The sequence below is a fragment of the Callorhinchus milii genome, unplaced genomic scaffold (genome assembly GCF_018977255.1).
Source record: "Callorhinchus milii isolate IMCB2004 unplaced genomic scaffold, IMCB_Cmil_1.0 Scaffold6, whole genome shotgun sequence".
Classification (NCBI taxonomy): domain Eukaryota; kingdom Metazoa; phylum Chordata; class Chondrichthyes; order Chimaeriformes; family Callorhinchidae; genus Callorhinchus; species Callorhinchus milii.
The window spans coordinates 21,966,319-21,979,141 of record NW_024704747.1 but is presented as its reverse complement, the minus strand read 5'-3'; the positions used below and the strand labels follow the sequence as shown (position 1 = coordinate 21,979,141).

At 40.3% G+C, this 12,823-nt stretch overlaps 1 non-coding gene across 1 annotated transcript; it reads right to left on the bottom strand.

Annotated features, from left to right (window-relative positions):
- Nucleotides 1-297: 297 nt before the first annotated feature.
- trnae-cuc lies at nucleotides 298-369 on the bottom strand. Its single transcript has one exon. It is a non-coding gene; the product is annotated as a tRNA-Glu (tRNA).
- Nucleotides 370-12,823: the final 12,454 nt, after the last annotated feature.

Below are 12,823 nucleotides of genomic sequence, written 5' to 3'. Positions count from 1 at the left end.
TTCATTTTACCTTCACCCTTGACTGCAGGAGCACTGACATCAAATCCAGAATAAGTCTTAATAATAAATAATAATAATCCTTGCATTTGATATAGCGCTTTTCGTGTCTTCTAGACTTCTCAAAGCGCTTCACACGATATACAGTAAAGTGAATTGACTGTATATTTGAGGGCGGCAGCCAATTGCACACAGCAGTGTCCCACAAGCAGTTGTGGGTTGATACGAACAGTTTATTATTGTTCTTTTTCTTGAGGGATTATCATCAGATGTGTGGAATAAGGAAACTTGCCCAAGGTTTCGACCTGCCGGGAATCGAACCCAGGTCTCTCGCTTGAGAGGCGAGTGCTCTAACCACTGAGCTACAGGACTCCAGACTCTCATTTAACTCTTACTCTCATTTATGCTTTTATCACCTCCTGCCCCAACTTGATCTGTCCAATGCCCTTCTCACCATCCTAGTCCCTTGCTTCGCAATACTCATTCTAACTTTCAAATGCCTTCACGCCCTTGCACCAACCTACCTCCATGATACTCCGCAGCCACTGCCCTCCATTCCTCTCCCTCAGCCTGACCTTGGTGAGCAAGATTTCAGCCACTTTGCAGTCTTCCCCACTCGACTTTCTGGAATTCTTTCCCTAAATTGTTGTACCTCGCTGCCTCCCTCTCTAGTTTCAAAACCTTTCCATTTGACTGCACCTTCTGTTACCTCTGTCCTACACCTGACCCAATCTCCCACTCTGCTTGAGCTCCCACTCAGTCAAGCACTTGGAGACATTACCTTACATGAAAGGTGCTGTACAAATGCAAGTTAATACTGTTGTTAACTCTTAACTTTGGTAATATTTAGACAAGTCAAGTTTTTTTTTCGGATTTGTACAATATTGCTTTACAAATACAAAAGACTGCGTCATCCTTTCATTAATAATTAATAATAAAGGAGTTGATAAAATTGCACTGCTAATATTTAATGAAAGCTTGGCTTTCAACGCTTAAATTCCAAAGGTGTGTCTCGTCTCCAGCTGGTGCTGCAGTCTGCCTGTCTGTGTATTTCTAGATGTCACATTGCAGAATTGCAAAGCTCTAATGTTTCACCTGCATTAATGCAAAGCAGTGTTACATTGTTAGAAACTAGCATTACAAACTTCCCTGGATCAGTGGTTAAATGTGCCTGGTGTGTACAGAGCAGAAGGAGCCCAGGTTCAAAACCTGGTCAGTGCTTTGTTTAGTTGATCTCAATTTCAGTAAAGTAGATCAAGCTTGGTTGCGATGCCTGTCATGGGTCACATAGCCTGCTGACATTCATTGGCTATGATTAGACATACGTGTGGTTACTGGGATTGTTCAGTGTAGTAGTGCCTTTGGAAATTTACTCCAGCATTATTTGGCCCCTTCAGTAGAGCATGGGAGTGAACAGTTATACAGAAAGATTGACTGGCATGGCAGTTACAATGCTGAGAGCAAAGTAGTAATATAGCACTGTGGAGAAGGAAGTGGGGTTATATTGGGTGGAGACATTGCTGGAAATCTCCACCCCCTCTCTACCTCCCTCATTATAGCCTGCTTGCTTGCGTCAGGTTGCGAGACTCTCAAATGATGGCACCTTCAACATTGAAACATTGAGAGCATCAGTCCAGACCGTGAGCTGAAAATCCCCGACATGAGGCTTGGAATTATAATAATAATGCAGTTGTGTAGTCCTTCATCGTTGAGACATCTCAAAGTGCTTCATAGGATATGCAGCAAAGTTTAGGCTGTAGTCCGAGGCTGCCAATTTGTACACAGCAATGTCCCATAAACAGCCATGAAGTTAATATCTTGGTTTATCTGGGAGAGTGTTGGATATGATGTTAAATTGGTGGACATTAAAGATCCCATGGCACTATTTGGGGCAAAAAAAGGAGTTTCTCCAAGTGTTCTGACCAAAAAACCTCCGGATTAAAAAAAAATGAGGCTGTTTTGTGGGACATTGCTGTGAATGTAAAACAAATTGTTGGTTACCAAATACAGTAACTTTACAGAAAAAACTGAAGAACTTTGAGACGTTTCAACATAAGATGCTATATTAAATGCAAAGATTATTATCAAGTTGCAAAGAAGTTGCAGATCATCAGGAGGCTGTTTGTAATACACATTTTTATAAAATGGCTACTTTTGGGATTGCAAACAGTGCGGAATAAATGTTAATTGTTTTTTAAAACTATTGCACAAGGTTAAGGTCCATGGGATTAATGGGAACATATTAGCATGGATTGAAGAGTGGCTAACGGGTAGAAAACAGAGAGTAGGGATAAACAGGTCATTCTCGAATTGGCAGAATGTGACTAGTGGAGTGCCACAAGGATCAGTGCTTCGGCCTCAGCTATTTATAATTTACATCAATGATCTAGATGAGGACATTGAATGTAACGTATCTAAATTCGCAGATGACACTAAACTAGGTGGCAGAGTAAGCTCTGAGGATGGTGCAAAAAGATTGCAACGGGATATAGATAGGCTTGGGGAGTGGGCCAGTAGGTGGCAGATGGAATTTAATGTGGGTAAGTATGAAGTTGTTCACCTAGGTAGAAAAAATAGAAATACAGATTATTTTCTAGAGGGGGAGAGATGAGATAGTGTTAGTGTGCAGAGGGATTTGGGTGTCCTTGTACACCAGTCTCAAAAAATTAGTTTGCAGGTGCAGCAAGCAACTAAAAAGGCGAATGGCATGTTAGCGTTCATTGGAAAAGGTTTAGAGTACAAGAGTAGGGAAGTCTTGCTGCAACTGTAGAGGGCCTTGGTGAGACTGCGCCTAGAGTATTGTGTGCAGTTTTGGTCTCATTATTTAAAAAAGGACACACTTGCCCTAAAGGGGGTGCAGCGTAGATTCACTCGGTTAGTTCCTGGGATGAGGGGACTGACCTATGAGGATAGGCTGAATAAACTAGGGTTATATTCTCTAGAGTACAGAAGAATTAGGAGAGATCTTATTGAAACATACAAGATTCTTAAAGGGCTGATAAAGTAGCCACAGAGGGTCTGTTTCCCCTAGTAGGAGAATCTATAACCAGGGGTCACAGTCTTAAAAGTAAGGGTCAGCCTTTTAGAACAGAGTTGAGGAAACATTTCTTCACTCAGAGGGTAGTGAATTTATGGAATTCACTACCCCAGAAGGCTGTAGATGCTCAGTCCTTGAACATCTTCAATGCTGAGACTGATAGATTTTTTAAAAATAGAGGGATTAGGGGATATGGGATAGGGCAGGTAATTAGAGTTAGGTCTGAAGATCAGCCATGATCTTATCGAATGGCGGGGCAGGCACGAGGGGCCGAATGGCCTACTCCTGCTCCTAATTCTTATGTTCATATGTCCTTATGAGGTTCAAGTTATACCCCAAATATATGTCTGTTATGTCATTCAATGATTAAAGAGACTTTCACCCCCAGCTTTTGACTGTACTGATCTGACACATGCCAAATGCTATCCAATTAGGCAGCTTGAAGTTGATGCTATTACAGAGCTAATTCCCCATCCTTTGCAGTGGGTGACATATAGCCTTTAAGTTGCGGTGACACTGCTTCTGATTCTGCCAGTGCCTGCATTATGTAGGTATTAACCGGAAGGCACAAATGTTCTCACAGAACAGACCTCTTTGATTGATGCCACCTCCACTGCGATTGATCCATATTTTAGTGGCCGCTCTGAAGAAACATTGTTCCAACACTTATGATTTTTGGTTCAATATTTTTCTTTGGACAGCTTTGCTGTCGTGATGTGCCATACAAATAACATTTTCTCATCGAAGACATTTGCCTGGTTAACCTGGAAATTGAGGGTATAAATCAATTTGCAGGAAACAAATGGAGTCTATCAGTAAAATTAAGGAAGAAATTGCAAGACTGATTTTAAATTGTGCTTATCATCTTCAAAGGTATGAAGACAATACAATAGAAGAAATCTTTGAATAGGCGGCAAACTACAAAATATAAATACTTAATGCATTAACTAGTGAGCTGCCATTTTTTGAAAAAAAACTACCCATTCTACTTATTTGATTGATCAACGGAGGAAGCAGAATATTCTGTTGCTTTATTGATTTTGTCTGCATGTGCATGTTTGTGTGTGTGTGTGTGTGTGTGTGCGCGAATGCATACTGAATGAATGCATTATCAGACAGAACTGATGTGCAGGAGCTTTAAGATTCACTCAGCTAATCTGCGTTCAGAGCAATATGCATGTAAGAAGAAATCCTTCTGCATAATTGCATGAGCAACCAGTACAGAAAGAGAACTATATTATCAGCCAAATCAGCATATGAATTAGTCCCTCCCCTCCCCACCCCATCACCTCCCCCTTGTGAGAAAACAGCAAAATGCATCAAGGCGTTGATGCTGTTCTTCATGAACATAGCAATTACCAGCTAGATTGGGTTCTGGCTTCTCACCCATCCGCCACAATAGCGGACAAAAAGCAATTAGTTCCTCTGCCTCTTTAGCTGAGCTGTTGCTGAAGTTCCATCAAATCCACAGGAAGCTGTAGCTAAAGAAATGTATGTGATTAATGATCAAAGGTCAGTTTGACTAGAACACCAGCAAGGCTCAAATTTCCTAATATATTAGGACAATGGAATTTATCTTTTGCATGCCTGGCTGAAAGCAGGGTGTCTAAGAATGCCTTTCTGTGCCGAGACCCAATCAATCCTCCCCCCTCAGTGCTGGAGACTTGTCACGCTGTGTGGATTCGAACCATCCCTGTATTTCCGTGAGGTTTATTGATCACGCCTGCTTCGTTATCATATCGTGGTATTAAAATTCTAATTCATTCAGAAGCATAGCAGTCATTTCGCTGTCGCTGATTGCCAACACGGTCCGGACTGACATTCCAATGTAGGGCAAGAGGAGCACTGCATTGTCAGAGATGCTAACTTCAGATGAAATGTTAAATAATTCTCATTTGCCTGTTCATTCTGTTAATGTCCATGCCTGGACTTTAAAGATCCCATGGCATTATTTGAATAGAGAAGGGAGTATCTTGCAGTATCTCAACCATGCAAAAATACAATATGCCATTCTCTTCATGGCTGTTTTGTGAGACATCACTGTGCGCAAATTTGGTTACAGTAATTGCTTACAAATGCACAGTCACTACACTTTACAGAAAACTTGGTGTAGCACTTTGAGACATTGTGATTTGATGAGGCACCATCAAATTCAAGGATTATTATTATATATAATCTGATAATAATTATTAGCTTTATTATTAACACGCCAAAATGATTCACGAGGATTTGAAACTAACAGACCACATTCAAGCATTGAGGAAGTTAGCAAATCTGAATTAAAAACAGAGAATTCACAGCAGGTCATATGGAATCTGAAAGGAAGCAAGATGGGCTAGCCTTTCAGATGTGAGCCTTTATCAGAATATTCTGTTCATGCTCAACATGTTAAACCTATCTTTCATGTTCAGATGCTGACTGATGTGGGGCTGGTTCCCAGTGTTTTCTGTTTTTATTCCATTCCATCAGGTCATGAATTGGCGACAATTTATATGCAACCCAGACGGGAGAGGACAAAGCAAAGGATCGGAAAGGTACAAATAAAAAGATGCAGGCAGCACTTTCTCTGAAGCAGTTGGTAAGTCAGATCAGAGAGTGAAGGGGAATCCTTTAGTAATGGAGTGCCCCGTTTATAATGTGAGGAACAAGTGATTGCAAAGGACTGGTAGAAAATTGTACTGTGCCGGAATAGAAATAAAAGCCAAAATGATTCTGTACAAAGAAGAAGGCAATTTATACCAACTAACTACAGAAGACCAGAGGGCGTTGATGTGGTTTCATTTGCTGGCCCAGAGTTATGGTAGTTGTCAGAAATAAAAGATTAGGGAACGTTCTAACTGCATAGCCTCGAGCCATCAGAGAAGTACAAACGTCAGTGCTGTTACTAATTGAAACTGGAAAAAATATTACCGTCAACAAAGACAAGTCAATAGATGTACAAATTCAACATCGAAAGCTAAAATAATCAAATCTGAACTACCACATTAATGGATGAAACCGAGGGGTGAGGACAGAGTGTTAGAGAACAAGCTAACATGGAAACAAACTGTCCCAATCTTGTGCAGTCTTCCAACTGGATGACTGAAATCTGGCTAATAATCAGCAGCCGTCCTCACTGATGTAAGGGCAGCCTGTCTAGCAATTACTAAACCGAGTTTTTATTTGTTTTTTTTCACAGAAGGAGTCCCTGGTGGCCTATCTAAACCATAAATAGAGGTCCTGGAATATGCTTTGATTAACTACTTAACAAAAGAATTGGACAAGTAGGATAAGGCTTGAGAATGGTATTAGAAGAAAGAGGGATCAGTGCAGACTGCAATGAACAAATGACATCTATAGGTGTGATTGCTCTCATCTGCAGAGGCAGATGAAGGAAACCAGGTTTAAATAGTAAAGATTTTACAGGAAATAGTGTTTGTTGTGTTAAATCTAAACTAGGCTAGGTTTTAATGTGGACCAAATAGAGTGGGCTTCATGAGCCGTACGACTTTCTGATGTTCCATGTTTCCTCATGTTCCTGTGCTACAATTGTCTTCTACGTGCATGGATAGTGGGAGATAATGACAAGGTTTCCACTTTCAACTGCTCTCAGAATTTATGTAGCATCTTCATTCAGGATAACGTCTTGGAGCGCTGAAATGATGCTAATCAGCATCACCGTAGAAGGTTAAAATGCAAGACTATTAAAATGATTGACAGTCTCCCATTTTGTGGCTTTCTAACAGCATAAAAATGATAATACTATACTTTTTTTAACAGCTGAAACATTTAACCGTTACTGTGCTGATTACAAATCTGGTCATTCACATCCCACCTTGTCCTAATTTGGCTTTAGGCAGTTTGTAGCCAGGTACCAGTCTGCAGGAATAAAGCCAGCATACAGACAGAATCCAATACCCATTAATGTTTGCAGGTTTTAGCCTGGAGCAGATTGACAGCTGTGTGCAGCACCTGAACTCCTGCACAAATTCCATTAGTTCACGGCCTACAGAGCACCCACAGTCAATGAAATATTAATGTTCCACAAATAAACTAAGTAAACACTCCCACTGTATGCATCACCTTTTTTGAGTCATTGCATGCTGTTAGAGAAGGATGCACGAGTTATCTTGCCTTTCCTTTGGTTTTGGCTTCCTGCACTCCACAACACCCAATATATGCAGAAGTTAGAGGCAGACTCCTGTCATGGTCTGATCAGATGATTTTTTATCAGTGCAGTACAGATGAAGTTAGATCTTAACTGCACATGCATTTATGCCACCCCTGGTATGGAAGCTTGCTTTTTTGTGGAGGCAAATATAGCTCTGTATTTTCCCTTACCAAGTAAGAGCAGAATGTATAGCACAACATTTTACAGGGGAGTAACATTGCAAATGTTTCTCCCCTGTACAAAACGGGACAGAAGGAAAAACCTGGGAACTACAGGCCAGTCAGCCTAACGTCAGTAGTTGGGAAACTGTATGGAGGATGTAAAGTAGTGCAATTGATGTAGTTTATATAGATTTTCAAAAGGCGTTTGATAATGCGCCACATAAGAGACTTGTAAGCAAAATAGAAGCCCACGGTATTAAAAAGACAGTGGCAGCATGGATACAGAACTGGCTGGGAGACAGAAAGCAGAGAGTGGTGTTGTTTTTCTGACTGGAGGGAGGTGTGCAGTGCTATCTCCCAGGGGTCAGTATTGGGACCACTTCTATTTTTGATCCATATAAGTGACCTGGACTTGGGTATAGGGAGTACAATTTCCAAGTTTGCAGATAATACTAAGCTAGGGAAAATAGTAAACAGTAAGGAGGATAGTAGCGGACTCGTAATGGATACAGACAGACTGGTAAAATGGGCCGACACGTGGCAGATGAAGTTTAATGTGGAGAAATGCAAAGTCATGCATTTTGGGAAGAAGAATGAGGAGAGGCAATATAAGCTGATGGTACAATCTTGAATGGGGTGAAGGAACAGAGAGACCTGGGGGTTCATATAAGCAAATCTTTGAAGGTGGCAGGACAAAGCTGTTAAAATGCATATGAGGCTTTATAAATAGGGGCATAGAATACAAAAGTCAGCAAGTTATGATGAACCTTTATAAAACACCGGTTAGATCTCAGCTGGAGGACTGTGTTCAGTTCTGGCCCACAGACTTTAGGAAGGATATCAAGGCATTAGAGAGAGTGCACAGGAAATTTACTAGGATGGTACCAGGAATGAGGGACTTCAGTTATCAGGAGAGGCTAGAGAAGCTAGAGTTATTCTCCTTGAAGCAAAGAAGGTTAAAAGGAGACTTAATTAGAAGTTTTCAAAATTATGAGGGGATTCAATAGGGTGAACAAGGAGAAACTATTTCCACTGGCGGGTGGGTCGGTAACCTGAGGGCACCGATTTAAAATAGTTGTTAAAAGAAACAGAGTGGAGGTGAGGAGACATTTTTTCACGCAGCGAATTGTTCGGATCTGGATTGCATTGCCTGAAAGGGTGATGGATGCCGATTCGATAACAACTTTTAAGAGAGAAGTAGATCATTATTTGGGGAGGACAAGTTTGCAGGGTTATGGGGAGAGAGTGGGGGAGTGGGATTGATTTGGATAGCTCTTTTCAAAGAGACGGCACAGACATGATGGGCCGAATGGCCTCCTTCTGTGCTGTATAATTCTATGATTCTATGATTGGCTAAATTTTGCAAATGGAAGAGTTGAAAGTCAACTAGGGAAACAGGAAAAGTAGTTTTGCAAAAGGCTCAATCGTGAAGTTACAACTTTAAATTATAATAAAGTGAAAATTGTGCAAAAGGAATGCATTGGTACAAAATATAAATAAACCTCCTAGGTATTCATTAGGCTGTTAAACCTGTTCCGTGGTGGGTGGCTGTTGACTGATGGGGCACAGTCATTTCTGATTACTTCTGTGTGGTATTGGAAAACATGTTTATTCCCTAAAGAATAATATACAAATTGCTCTCATTGAAAGCAGTTTCAACTTTAGTTTGAACTCTCTTCATTCTCACATTTGGTTCTGAAGAAACACCTTCCATTATTCATTATACAAATGTACAATTCTCCCAAAGGCTTCACATTGTACATTTCAAATACGTTAGTTTCCTCCTAGGATGTGCAGCTAACTTCCGTTTTTAAACATGCAAAACATACATAGGAGCATAGGAACAGGAGTAGGCCATTCAGCACCCTAAGCTTTTTCCACCATTCTATTAGATCATGGCTGACCTGTAGCTTAACCCCATGTATCCGCCTTTGCTCCATATCCCTTGATACCCTTACCTAGCAAAAATCTATCAACCTCAGTCTTGAATACGTGATTTCTCAACGTTTGCTCTCACCCTAAAATAACTTTTTCCAAAACAGTGCAGGGCAAACTTTGATGTATTGTCGGAGCTTGCATTTACTATGTAGAATAAAATAACAGGTGCACAACGAGGAGAGCAAATTCCCTAGATCTGTCAATAACGACTCAAGACCTTGTGAGGCAATGGTGTGGTTGCTGTCATCATTCATACTTATACAGCGTTACTTGTGCTTGCTTGAAAGGATCAAACCTATTATATTACCTTATGGTGAAAGTCTGCAGTCACCCACAACGCCATATAGGGTATGACCATGAATATAGTTTATGTTTTGTCACATTCTCTCTGTGTCAAAGCGGTAACTGCTCAACAAGGGAGTAAAATATTGCTTGTTGGCAAGGACAGTGGTGGGTGCTGTTCATTTATTAGATTATTGGCTTCACCAAACAATATAAGGGGAGCTGACAACAGTGAGACATGCTCTTGTCACGGCTTATTCCTTTCTCAAGAAGGGCAATGCTAAAGGAGAGTCATGTGCGTATGATAAAATGGGACAAAATTCTTTGTTGGTGCTTTTCTGGTCTTGGGTAATATTGGAATCTTATGTCTGCGATTTTAATCAGTTTAGAAGTGATGGACAACCTGACTGGTGCACAAGAAGCCCAGTAATATAATTTAGAAAAGTAGTGTCTTGTGGAGGTATAGTATCGGACAAGGAGGGTATGTTTTTACCAAACAATGCCAGTTATGACCATGAAATGCACATAGTCTGCCATGCTGCTGATTTGACTCACCGTTTTCAAAGCTGCTAACTTGAGAACCTAAAGACACTGTCAAAACAAAAAAGATTGGTGTGTATAGAACTAATAATTGCATTTGCCTTGCAAGCGAGAGGACTCGATTCCTGCTTCAATTCCTGGGCAGGGTAAAACCTTAGGTATGTTTCCGTACTCCACACGTCTTCGTTGTCAGTAAGTAGGAACCCGGTTGTTAGTTGTTTGGCGAATCGCCTTCCAGGGGGAATAATCTCCCCCATCCCCCGAAAAATAAAAAATGTGGTCACTAAATCCACGACTGTTTATGGCACATTGAAAAGCTGCCACATTTCACCCAAAAATACACAGTCGATTCACTTTACAATATGTTCTGTAAAGCGTTTTGAGACATCTCAATGGCGTGATAAGGCATTGTATCAAATGCAAAGATTATTATTATAATAATTACAAATAATAAAGGGCAGGAGGAAATGATCTCACAACTTCACTGCAGCAGTTTCATGCTAGTCATCTAAACCACAAAATTAAACTGTGGCTTTTCAATTACTCTGCGTAACCCAATTTATATACTGTATACAGTAATTGTGCAGAAACAATTAAATAGAATTGCATTTTGCTCTTATTTTCCATTACACGCTGGAATATTTTATGAACCTTATCTGATGAATTTGCCTGAATGCCTATGTAGATTGATGTCGTCATTGTTTTAAACCTATACTGGAACAAAATGGAGATTGTTTCAATCATAATAACCTTGTGTTTGATGTAGCATCTTTCAAATTGAGAGGACATCTCAAAGCACTTCACAAGATATTGTGGCCTGACAAAATATTGATCCTGAAAATGTGTATTTCAGTAATTGTGTACAGCCAATTTTATGATATCACTCTGCCCACCCATGTAAATATTCAACCTCCACAATGGATTGTAATTGTTTCAGCTCTTGAAGCAAAAGTATCAATGACAAAGCCCTGGTATTTGCCAAAATCGCAATCTTGGTACATCCCTTCTGCTTTCATTTAGAATCTGTAAACCTCATAAATTTGAGTTAGCAATAACAAAGATACGAGAAGCAACTTAAATACCAATTATCTCCTAATATCTGTATAGTAGCATTGCATCTTATTTTACAGTGAATATAAAACCCATTTACATAAATATTTCTATGTCTCTTGGCACTAAATTATTTTTTGGGCATCTCCCTGAAGCTTTGAGTGGCCACAATGCCAAGTCTGGGTTGTCTCTGGAAAAGAGCATGACTTCAGCAGGAACAATTGCTGGGAGATTGGTGAGGGTGAAAAGTGACATTCTGCCTTGCTGCTTGGGTACTAATTTGCTTGTAGCTCTGCTGACTGCTGAAGAGATCCATCATGTGGTTCCACATGGTGCAGAAGTCAGAGCAAGAATAAGTACTTGCATTTATAAAAAGTGGGGTAGCATCTCAGAGCGCTTAAAAGCGGCGGAGCCTGACGCTGAGCTGGGGGGAGGTGGCTGGAAACACAGTCAAAGAGGTAAGTCTTCAGGTATGATCTGAAAAAGGAGAAGAAAGGGACAAAGGTGGAGGGATTGTGGGCGAGAGTTCAAAAGTTTTGGGGTGTATTGGCTGAAAGCACAGCCTACAGTGGTGGAGTGGAGGAGAAGGCAATGTTTTTAATTGGGCTAAATCTAGATCACTTGTTAGCTCATTGCTATCACTCTAGCCTCCTGTCTCTTGGTCAATCTAATTAGTGCCACCTAGCGGCGATCGACCGGTTGGCGACTCCTGTTGTGTGGATGTTGCTTCAGGTTCCACGTTGCCATTTACATGGCCCTTCAATTATAGGCTCCAATAAAGACTTGGAACTTGTATCTGCCCATTGTACCTCGCGCTTATCTGTCTGTTAACTGATGAATTCAATGGTAAGCCAACACCAATTTCCCAAACCATTTGCTTTTCGGCCACTGACTGCTGTGCAATGTTACAGTTGATGCTTATCCGTTGCTGGATTATCAAATATGGCATTGAACAGCAAGTTTCTACAAGCAGAGATTAAAGTAGATTTCATCGTGCATTCTTGTTTGACCAAGGTCCAAGCAACAATCAGAGCAGCCGGCACTACTGTTCTCTGTACATATCTTAAATTGCAAAGCAAGCTCTTCCGCAAACAATCACAGTCAAAGCAACTTACCTTTCTCTGAGGATTCCAATCTTCTCATACAAAGTGACCATGTTTGTTCGATACAAATTGACAGCGTAATTGCAAAATAGTCATGTGTAGGCAAGATCCTTTACTCAGCAATTTCTGATCATAAAACCTTTGGATCGCCAGTTTCAGCTCCAATGTATTTTTTATTATTTATCAGGAAAAATTCAATGTTTTAATGACTGGTTACAATATTACAAAATAATTGATTTTTTCCTACAGCAAAATATTTTTATTGTCCAACATCACTCGTTCAGCTCATTGCAAGACATCTGAACGGTAGCATGAAATTGAAAAGCTGCTCTGTAAAACATGACAATAGTTAAGTAACTGCACTTTATCATATAACTGTAACAAACTACAACAACATCTTGCATTTATATAGCACCCCTCACTCAGCGTAGCATCCCAGAGAGCTTAATTCATATCCAGCAATATGAATAGACTGTGGATAGACAAATGGATATTAATTATCAATAGGATAATAATAATCTTTGCATTTTGACATAGTGCCTTATGTCGTTAAAACATCTCAAAG